Source organism: Ctenopharyngodon idella, chromosome 2 (assembly GCF_019924925.1).
Source record: "Ctenopharyngodon idella isolate HZGC_01 chromosome 2, HZGC01, whole genome shotgun sequence".
NCBI lineage: Eukaryota > Metazoa > Chordata > Actinopteri > Cypriniformes > Xenocyprididae > Ctenopharyngodon > Ctenopharyngodon idella.
In genome coordinates, this window is record NC_067221.1 from 41,786,368 (window position 1) to 41,798,288 (window position 11,921).

At 44.3% G+C, this 11,921-nt stretch overlaps 1 protein-coding gene across 1 annotated transcript in view; it reads left to right on the forward strand.

The window, feature by feature from the left end:
- LOC127501752 (phospholipid scramblase 2-like) overlaps positions 1-11,921 on the forward strand; it is a 40,733-nt gene that overhangs the window by 5,085 nt on the left and 23,727 nt on the right. The window lies entirely within an intron of this gene.

Here is an 11,921-nt window from a genome sequence, read left to right on the forward strand (position 1 = left end):
CTGATAGGAAAGCAAACACAAACCGCTGAAGTTCTTAGTAGGTGCTGGTGATGTGAAAAACAACCACAATTGACTGACACTTTGGCTTTCTCATCATGGAAAATACACAGAAAATGTTCCTATTTAAAATTTAAAAATTATTATTTGCTGCCTTGATGGCTTAAATTAATTGCACAGACATACTGCCTGTATTTTCCCATTTTTAAATGCTCTGTCGATTTTTTTTTTTTAGACTATTCACTGAAATATAGATTTTCTTTTGTCAATTTCTTTATACAGTAAACATCTGGAAATTCTGCATTTCATATCAGACATTTTGTGCATGACATTTCCAGTGTCCCATAAACCCACAGACATGTTAATAAACCTGTTTGTTGTCTGAAATAATCCACTGCTTATTTTACCTAAAATGAAAGATAAACACAAAGCTGCAAGCAGCGATGAAAGGGCTGTTACATGTGTCTATAGGGTCACATTAGGGTCCTCACACCATCGGTGCTCGGGCCCTAATTATAAAATACTGTAATGTACATGATGAATTTTGCTCATCCATCTTTAGTCAAAGTCAAGGTAATCCAGCAACAATCAAATTTTATTTAGCTATAATTCCGATAGCACGTGAAGGCAGCAAAACTGGGTGTTGTACTATTTCTCACAAGATTCGAACGTGCGTATACTAATGTTGCGTCCAAATATGCCTACGTGTCTACTATATAGTAGGAGAAAACAGTATGTGAAAAGAGTAATATGTCCAAATCAGGGTTGCCAGGTTTTCACAACAAAAACCCGCCCAATTGCTACTCAAAACAGCCCAATTACATTGGGGGGTCCTCCGGTAAAAATCGCGTACCGAGGGGGGTAAAAGCCACGTTTTTGGCAGGGTTCCCCTGGTAAAATTCGCATTCCAAGGGCTAAATGTCATCAGTTATCAGTTATGTTATCAGTTATCAGTCCAATTCCCTTCTTTAGCTGTAAAAATTGCGATAATGATGTTAAAAAATTTAAATTTGAAAGTATCATGGGAACTTAAACTTGAAATAACACTGTTAGAGTCGCACTAGCTGTCCAAAAGCTTGAAATTAATTTTTTTGTTTCTGCCTATAATTGCACATTGATTGAAAAATGTGTTATAGAATCAATAATTTCTTCAGTTTTATGATTTAAAATTGTGTGGTTTTCTGTAGTTTCAGTAAAAGTGAATATAAACTAACAACCTCAATGTTTTGCCTGATAAGGACAAATGGTTGATCATAAAACATTCAGCAGAGAATTATAAATACGTAGCTTGCTGTTTATGAGTAAGAACTGTTTGTAAACATGCACAATTTTATCCAATGAAACATTGATTTGCTTGTCAAGGGCTTGTGTTCATGTAACCCACAACTAATTCATTTGTTTGTTCATTCATTCACTCATTCAAAAGGACAATACAAATAATCTATACAACTATAAACTGTTTTTGTCTTGCTGTAACATGTCTGTCAACAACAGTAAAATTATGACTAAAGCTGCAAGATATAAAGCAAACAAAATAATACATTATTATTGTAATTATAATTTTTTTAATCTAACTTTTTTTTTCAGAAACTGCATCTGAAGTGGCACTTACTGTACAGGTTTACACAGACTGTTTAATGCAGCTCAGAGGGGCAGCATGAATGCAGTTTGAATTGCTAAAACAATCATATGAGATTGAGTTTTAAATGGGTACTAATGTTAAAATGAGCGAGTTATCATTCATTTATTCAACGATTCATTCAAATGCTCATTCATCATTGGCTCACTTGATGCGCTAAAGAACATGGATTCATGAGCAAAGAATATATTGACAATATTGTGTCTAAAATGTAGGCTAACACAAAGTTAACTTCTTGATTATTGAACTGTTGTATGTAATCAATATCACATTTGCAATCATGCAGATATTCAGGAAAACACAGCACTCTTGCTCGTGTGATATTGCTAAACTATATCATATTATATTAATATAAGACAAAAACGTGAGCAGCACATATTTTCGGCATGCATGTTAACCAATGAGTGCATTCACACCGGAAGACGGAGCAGCTTGTTTGCGTCAAGCAGGAGCCATGCTCAATTAAAGTAAGTATATTTTTGATGGACAAATTAAAAAAATAAATATGATTTCACACAAAAAGTGCTCAAAATGCACAGAATAAGCATGTCTAGTGTGTTTTAACAAGAATTGGAGTATGTAAGAAAAAATTAAGAATTAAAATATTTATAGAAGATTTAACTTGTGTTTAATTATTCAGTTTGGGTGAAAGCATGTGTATTATGAAAAACTAAAGTAAACTAGCCAGAAAATGTTACAGTTATTACACAGACAGGTATATAATTTTTTAGAAATTAAATGGTAAATACTTCAGAAGTTAGACATCTGTATTAATACACTATATTCAGCCTTTCATCCAGACCATTCTGTTTTATTCACTGTATTCTGCCTTTAGTCCAGACCGTGTTTACTTGTCTGGTTGATTTGGCTGCATTTAATTCTGAGGAATTGAATGGTGAATTCCCGGGGGAAATGGATAACACCTCATCATACGGTGCCCATCTGCCTTTGGCGCTATTAGCTGAAGTCTCCTCTGGGTAAAATTAATCTGAGGATCATCGTTATCGCGAAGAAGGCTTCGGTGAAGAGGTTCTGACATCAGTGGTGTCAGACCTCTGAGGGCATCCCCTCTGGAGGAAATGGATTACACCTCATTTTACGGTGCCCATCTCCCTTCAGTGCCTTCTGCCAACCCCGCCACCTTGGTGCTTTGGGGCACAGAGGTCCCCAGCAAGTTCTAGTTCGGTTGTTCCCTGCCGGTCTCACGTTTCAGGGCACAGAACTGGCTACTCAAGTTATGTCAGAGCCCAGTCTCGAGAGGCTAGTTCTCTTAGTACGAAGTCTTTTCAGGGTAAGATGGATCTGAGGACCGTCATTATCTCCAAAAAGGCTGCGTGAGGGCAGTCCCCTCCGGGGGGAAGTGGTCGACACCTCATGACACGATGCTCATTTCCTTTCGGTGCCCGCTGGGGGGCCATTCTGCCAATCCTGCCACCTCATGTGCTTCGGGACGCAGTGGTCTCCAGTGAGCCTATATCTCAGTGTCCGCCCAGAAACAGAGGCAGTAGGATGCTCGCCCCCTCTGCAGAGGGTCTCACAGCAATCAATTTGGCTGTTCCCTGCCAGTTCGCCGCTTCAGGGCACCAAATTGGTTGCTTGAGTAATACCAGAGACCAGTCTCGAGAGGCTGGTTCTCTTGGCCTCGGGGGGAAAGTGGTTAACACCTCACTATACAGTGCCCATTTCCATTCGGGGCCATCAGGGGGCCGTTCTGCCAACTCTACCAGCTCGTGTGCTTTGGGGCGCAGTGGTCTCCAGCGAGTTCTAGTTTCGGTTGTTCCCTGCCAGTCATCCACTTCAGGGCACCGAAATGGCTACTCAGAAACTCCGGAGGCCAGTCTCGAGAGACTGGTTCCCTTAGTAAATTTTGACAGCATGGAAGACTGCCAATATATCTCAATGGGTCCTGCACTTGGGGGTTCCTGTCCTCAGTGGTAGGCCCTGAGCAGGCTCTGGTTATGGAACAGGAGATAAAACTTTGCTGGGGAAGAGGATCATTAAAATGTGTTCCTTCTCATGACAGAGTCTGGGTTTTACAGCCAGTATTTTATCGTTCCAAAAAAGGATGGGGGGGTTGAGTCCAGTTTTGATCTGTGCGCTGAGGCGAATCGGGACATAATCAGATCCAAGGACTGGTTTGTCACACGCATCTTTTGGACAGCATAATCCCATATTCCATCCTTCCTCAACTCAGGAAGTTCCTCGGGTTGCTTTTGGGGACAAAGCATACCAGTACTAGGTTCTTCCTTTCAGCCTAGTCTTGTCAATCCATGTTTCTGGCTCAATGTGTGATCAGATGGCGGATCGGCATCGAGATGTCATCCTTGCCCACATGAAAGTATGGGGGGTTAAGGCTGAGCGCAACGAGAAGTGTGCTTTCTCCATGTCAGAGGACCACTTGTTAGGCGTGGTGTGGGATTAGATGACGATGCAAGCACGTCTTTCTCCTGCTCATATCAGTTCGATCCACGCAGCCATGTGCAAGATAACTAGGCCAGTCACTCACTGTCAAACAGTTGCGAGACTGTTTGGTCTGATGGCAGCTGCTTCTAACGGGATACCTTTTGGCCTGCTGTACATAAGACCTTTGCAGTAGTGGCTCAAGACCAAGGGGTTTCTTTGAGGGGCAACCTATTCCGCATGATCAAGTTTACGCGCAGGTGCTTCGTACTTTGGTTATGTGGAAGAGGTCTTGGTTCTTGTCCCAGGGTCCTGTGCTGGGAGCTCCTTGTCGTCGCGTAACGCTTACGACAGTTGCTTCCCTCACGGGCTGGGAAGCGAACATGGTTGGTCGCTCAGAGTCTGTGGACGGATTTTTTCTCCTGGCACCTGCCTGGTGATGATGACAGATTTAGGGAGTAGACATCCTTTCGAGACAGGGGCTGAGGCCCGGGGAATGAAGACTCCACCCCGAGGTGGTGGAGCTCATATGGAGGTGCAGACGTGGCTGAGGCTGTGTCTGTACATGGTTTCCCTGATCGTTCTATTCCCGGGAGTTCTGGAGAGCAGAGTTATGGAAGTGTTGGTTTGGCCTCTGAGGAGGCCCAACTCATAGACTCAGGTCTCTCAACTGAGGTTGTAAGACCACGCTAACTTTAGAGCTCAGCGGGATCCAGTTACTACCCAGCTGGTACAGTGCTGGAATTTCTGCAGAATCGATTCTCTGCAGGGTTGTCCCCCTCCACTTTAAGGGTTTACGTGATGGCCTAGCTGCTTACCCCGCACCTTTGGGCGGTGTCTTTGGGGAGAAACCCATTGGTGTTTCCTTTGTGGTGCGTTAGATCAGGAGTATGGCAGCTTTGAAAGCCTTTTAATAGGGGTATCCTTACAGGAGGTCTGTGATGCGGCGGGCTGGTCCTTTCCACACACATTCGAGTCAAGTTTTACAACCTAGATTTGGGCTTCACCCCTGGATCCCAGTTGCTTTGTCTTAGCTGTGCTCGCCTGATTTCACACAAGACAGGCACTGGTCATTATAGCTGCGTGGGTATAAATGTTCCCACAGCGTCATTCTCGATGCAACGCGAGTTCCCTGTGTCGCCCTGCCATACTTTCGGCGTGCCTGTGATCTACTTGCTTCGGCCTATCAGAAGCTGACATTGTTTGTCTGGGTGCACTTTATAGCTTCCTGGTCATGACGTCATCCACCTTCCATCATGCCATTGGACTGATTTCACAGGTGCTTCACTACGCAATCATGCAGAGCGTTCCCACAGCGTCATTCTCGACGCAACGTCTCGTTCCCTCTTCAGGGAACTAAGGTTACAGTCGTAACCGAGACGTTTTTTGCCATTGGGATGAATTGGAAAAAGTGTCCCAATCAACCTGAATTCACCCTACCTGTACAGTGTGCCACTTCAGATGCAGTTTCTGAAAAAACAACGGAAGTGATGTCTCGCGCTTATACTTCAATGAGTGCGAGACATCACTTCCATTGTCAGAGCGCGTTCAGACCTCACTAACCGAATGCTGAACGTAGTTGGACATAGTGGTGTTTTAGAGGTAAAAATTATATAAATACTGTTCGGTTTCTCGCACAAAATGATCATTTTGTGTCTTAGGACATCAATGTGTCGTCACGAGCCGCAGGGTTTAATTTGGATTTGTCTATGCAAGTTTTATTTACTCTTATAGACGAAGTTCCTATTGACACGCATTATAAGGCTGACAGACCGCAACAGTTGGAGTTAAAAATCATCATTTGTGTTCTACTGAAGAAACAAAGTCACCTATATCTTGGATGTGCTGGGGGTAAGCAGATAAACATCAAATTTTTCATTTTTGGGTGAACTATCCCTTTAACCCCAGGCACTTCTTACATCAGGCCTGTGGCTGTTGAAGATCCTTTCAAGCAAGGGTGGAGGACACCATGTTTCTATGGTGGAGGTCGCCACCCTGTGGCTGCAGGTGGAACGGTTACCAGGTCTTGTATCTATTTGAAATACTAATGTATTTCTTTAGACCACTGTTCCCTGTGTAGGATGTGCTTGGGCATTCATCTAAATTAGGAAGGAAGTTTTATTTTATCTTTATTAAAATATAATAGTTTAGGGCCCTGAAGTCCATGCAGGTTGGCTAGAACAATTTTCTAAAAAGAGATATATACAGGTGCTGGTCATATAATTAGAATATCATCAAAAAGTTGATTTATTTCACTAATTCCATTCAAAAAGTGAAACTTGTATATTATATTCATTCATTACACACAGACTGATATATTTCAAATGTTTATTTCTTTTAATTTTGATGATTATAACTGACCACTAAGGAAAATCCCAAATTCAGTATCTCAGAAAATTAGAATATTGTGAAAAGGTTCAATATTGAAGACACCTGGTGCCACACTCTAATCAGCTAATTAACTCAAAACACCTGCAAAGGCCTTTAAATGGTCTCTCAGTCTAGTTCTGTAGGCTATACAATCATGGGGAAGACTGCTGACTTGACAGTTGTCCAAAAGACGACCATTGACACCTTGCACAAGGAGGGCAAGACACAAAAGGTCATTGCAAAAGAGGCTGGCTGTTCACAGAGCTCTGTGTCCAAGCACATTAATAGAGAGGCGAAGGGAAGGAAAAGATGTGGTAGAAAAAAGTGCACAAGCAATAGGGATAACCGCACCCTGGAGAGGATTGTGAAACAAAACCCATTCAAAAATGTGGGGGAGATTCACAAAGAGTGGACTGCAGCTGGAGTCAGTGCTTCAAGAACCACTACGCACAGACGTATGCAAGACATGGGTTTCAGCTGTTGCATTCCTTGTGTCAAGCCACTCTTGAACAACAGACAGCGTCAGAAGCATCTTGCCTGGGCTAAAGACAAAAAGGACTGGACTGCTGCTGAGTGGTCCAAAGTTATGTTCCTGATGAAAGTAAATTTTGCATTTCCTTTGGAAATCAGGGTCCCAGAGTCTGGAGGAAGAGAGGAGAGGCACACAATCCACGTTGCTTGAGGTCCAGTGTAAAGTTTCCACAGTCAGTGATGGTTTGGGGTGCCATGCCATCTGCTGGTGTTGGTCCACTGTGTTTTCTGAGGTCCAAGGTCAACGCAGCCGTATACCAGGAAGTTTTAGAGCACTTCATGCTTCCTGCTGCTGACCAACTTTATGGAGATGCAGATTTCATTTTCCAACAGGACTTGGCACCTGCACACAGTGCCAAAGCTACCAGTACCTGGTTTAAGGACCATGGTATCCCTGTTCTTAATTGGCCAGCAAACTCGCCTGACCTTAACCCCATAGAAAATCTATGGGGTATTGTGAAGAGGAAGATGAGATATGCCAGACCCAACAATGCAGAAGAGCTGAAGGCCACTATCAGAGCAACCTGGGCTCATTATAACACCTGAGCAGTGCCACAGACTGATCGACTCCATGCCACGCCGCATTGCTGCAGTAATTCAGGCAAAAGGAGCCCCGACTAAGTATTGAGTGCTGTACATGCTCATACTTTTCATGTTCATACTTTTCAGTTGGCCAAGATTTCTAAAAGGAATTCTTTGTATTGGTCTTAAGTAATATTCTAATTTTCTGAGATACTGAATTTGGGATTTTCCTTAGTTGTCAGTTATAATCATCAAAATTAAAAGAAATAAACATATGAAATATATCAGTCTGTGTGTAATGAATGAATATAATATACAAGTTTCACTTTTTGAATGGAATTAGTGAAATAAATCAACTTTTTGATGATATTCTAATTATATGACCAGCACCTGTATATATATATACATAGATGCATATATGTTTTAAGAGTCTTTGCTGGTCTTGCTGGTTGCAAATAAATAAAAATAATATGGGCTCTCTGGCGAGACCGCTACTCTTTATGTTCTCTTTGGGGAGTAAGCTGGCTTCCTCCAAATTAATTATTTTTGGGGTAGATCTGAAGCCGCTGCTCTGTTGCAGGCTGGCCCTTTGCTGGCCGCCTTGGTAGCCACCTCAGATTAGAGTAGTTTGTCTCCTTTTTTACAAACGGTTTTTTAGTATACAGAGATAAGCGCTTGATTTCAGATAGATTAAATGTCCAGCGTCGGCCCTCGGGGCCACCTGACATTACCATCACTCCTACATTATCTAGGATAGCTAAGGTTTTAATGGAGTTTTGAACTGCCACCTCAGCGGTTTCAGCTAGTGATTGTGCCTCCTCTCCTTGGTGAGAGTTATTCTGTGAGGCTGCTGCTCTATAGAGCGCCAGGTAGATCTATGCTTTGGGCTGGCCCTCATTAGGGCCATCTTGGTAGCTGGCCTAGGCCTAGTGCTAGGAATTTTTGGGCAGTCTGCTATGCATTTCTGCCTTTGGTGCATCCCTAGCGCCAGCCTCCTCTCAAGGCCCGCCCCCTCCTGCAGTGGGGTTCTTTAATGCAGGCTGGTGTAGAGGCAGAATAGGCGGTTTAGGCCTTTTTCTTTGCAAATAGAAATAATTGCTCTTTGTTTTGGCCCTGCTTTTCAGAATCTAGTTACTGTTAGGCCCTAGCTTGACTCTTCTAAGCCTGCTGAACTGACGTTCATGCGTTGGGTTGATCTTGTGTGGCCGTTTCTAGAAAACAGGCCCCCATTCCCCTAGGGCTGAGCGCAGATACTGTTTCTGTCATGTTTGGAGTCACTATGGTATGCCTTCACCCTGTAGCATTCTCAGGGTCGTGCGAACCGTACTCCCTTGTTAAATACAAGGTTTTATATGAGTCCTTCACTTATAGCTCAGGTTTTTGTCTGCCCTTCACCGTTGTGGCTCAGATTGAGCAGTATTTGACCTTCATTTCAGGCTGGTCATTTAGTACACTCCCTTGTAGCCTGAGCATTGCCATGAGTTGACGCCTGTGTTCGTCTGGAGTAGTTGGCCCAAATGGGCCTCCTGCAAGGCATCTGGCGTATGTTGTACTCCCTTCGCTTAGAGGGTAAAGGTGGTTTTTACTGAGTGCACTGCTTGTGAGCAATGTGATAGGTCCCAGGCTTAGGCGCTGTTTATTCACTATCTTTACTACTAGACTTGCTATAGGGCAGTAGGCTTTACAGACCTCCCTTCAGTGTGAGTCCCCACCATGTTGGGCTCCTAGCAGCCAGCATATGTGCTGTCAGCTAGTGGCCTTAGCAAGCCTCCATGTGTACAGCCCCCATGAAACGGGTTTCTGGTAGCTTTGGGGTATTTTATCAGATAGTAGGCCTTAGCAGGCCTCTCTGTGGTGAGCCCTCATCAGTGTGGATGTGGTAGCAATAAGACATGCTCCGAATAGTTGGCCTTAGTAGGCCTCCTTGTGAGTTGTCACCAGCACTTTGGGTCTTGCGACAGCTAGCAGAGGCGTTTGGCAGGTAGTCAGGCCCTGGTAGTTCTTCCTGTTAGATAGCCCCAGTCTCTTGGGGAGTGTTTAGCAGCTAGCTAGACTTGCTGTTAGACAAGCAAGCCTTAACAGGCCTCTTGCGAGTGAGTCCCCAGTAGTGTGCTAGCAGCAAGACTTGCCGTTGGTTGTGGCCTCAGCAGGCGAGTCCCCTATGGGTATTTAGAGCAACGTCTTGCTATCAGGTCGTTGGCCTTAGACAGGCCTCCCTGGAGATGTGCTCCACATCAATGTTGCTTCATTTAGCCATGTTGAACTGGCTGCCAGGTAGCTGGCCCTAGCGGGCCACCTTGAAGGGTAGTTCCCAGCAGTATGGGTTCTCTGGTAGAAGCACGTACGTTTGCTTTCAGATAGTAGGCCTTAGCAGGCCTCTCTATGGCGAGCCCCCAACAACGTGGGTAACTGGCAGTCAACCTTTTTCAGCCAGTGTGTTTGAGGTGGGTGACCTTAGGGTCCCCTGGAACCGAAATTCCCATGATGCGGGTATCTTCTCTGTCAGTTAAGACTTGATACCAGGTAGCTGGCCGCTGTAGGCCACCCTGATGCGAATCCATTGTGGTTGGGTATCGGTCAGCAAGGTCTTATTGTTAGTGGGTGTCACGAGCTGATGGCCATGTTCATCTAGAGTAGTAGGCCCAAGTGGGCCTCCTCAGGATATGTTGCCGCATGTTTGTAAAAAGGGTGCTTTACTGAAGTACTCTGCTTGCTGGCAGTGTGATGGCTGGCCTTTTAATAAAACTGGACTTCCTGAGACTTGGCTAATATTGTTCATCTTCGTTTTCCTAGCCTATAGCCTGGTCGAGCTTGGGACTCCTCTCATTCTGAGAGTAGATTTGAGTACTTAGCTCCCTAAGCTGGTCATAGGTCGAAGGCTTCCCTTGAGGCCTCCCGATTAGATCAGCCCCTAGGTTGTGAGCATTCCCCTCATGGGGGTCCTCATTTTTCAGAGTGCACGGCCTCCTTAGCGCCTTGAAACATAGGTGCTTTGTAGATCCTAGGATCGAGCAGATATACTCCCCTCAATTGCAAGGGTCGATAGTGCTTTGCTGAGTCCTGCTCTCCAGGATGCCCATCTCTAAGATCCGGTCTGAGTTGGTTACAACCCTTTCGCAGACCCTCTTTCTGGATGTCTCTTCATGTGACTTCTGCATCGGAGACTCTGTTTCTGTAGAAACAGACAGGTGGTAGGCAGATTAATTTACTAGTACAGCTAGTAACTGGGTCAGCCTCCCTGGCGGTATTCAGGGTGACCGTGTCCCCTGTGAAGTGACTGGCTGTGGGTCCGTCGGGCCCCTAGCCACGCTCCCTTAAAGGAACCCCTTCTGTATGAAGTAAAATGTTGTGGAGAAGAGGGCACGCACCGAGTGCTTTGTGCCCTTTCTAAAATCCGTATACATGGTAAAAGGAGTGCTTTTGACCTTTCTAATTCCATGTGTATGGTAAGAGCATGCGCAGAGTGCTTTGTGCGCTTTTTAAAATCCATGTGTGTGGTGAGAGCATGTGCTGAATGCTTTGTGCCCTTTCTAATCTGTTGGTTCCAGGCCTTTGTGCGGCCTTGGCAGGCCTTAAATCTTGTAAATCTTGGACTGCTGGGAGCGCTGTCACTGACAGCCCAGATGTGACCCGTAGGGTAAGTGGGTCTGGCGTTTCATTTGAATTTGCCGGATTCTGACAGTTGTCACTGCCATTGCGTTGGCATGCACTCCCCTCAGCATGGCAGCGTAGGTATATCGTTCCCCTAGCGTGTTTTACGCAGCGTTGAGTTCCCTTTCGAAAGGGAACGTCTCAGGTTACGTATGTAACCATGGTTCCCTGAGAACAGGGAACGAGACGCTGCATCTCTTTGCCACGCATCGGGGCCCGCCTGCTTACAGTCCCTTCAGACGATAAGTGGATGACATGTTATCTGGGCACCCCTTATATACTGTCGCCAGTCAATATGATATTGCCAAGATTGGATATTTGTTTTTAGACACCGGTTCACGTGGAGGCGTTCCCCTAGCGTGTTTTAAGCAGCATCACGTTCCCTGTTCTCAGGGAACATTGGTTACATGGTTACATTTTTAGTTTATATTCACTTTTACTGAAACTACAGAAAACCACACAATTGTAAATCATAAAACTGAAGAAATTATTGCTTCTGTAACACATTTTTCAATCAATGTGCAATTATAGGCAGAAACTAAAAAAATAATTTCAAGCTTATGGACAGCTAGTGCGACTCTAACAGTGTTATTTCAAGTTTAAGTTCTTAAGATACTTTCAAATTTAAATTTTTAACATCATTATCACAATTTTTACAGCTAAAGAAGGGAATTGGACGGATAGGAGTATGACTACAAGGTACACACCAATTGTCTATGTTGAATTTTTCACTTTCTTTTAATCTGTAGGCCAATAGAGTTTAAGTTTACGGCCCACCTTTATGTGGAACAGGCAGCTTTCGCGACCAATT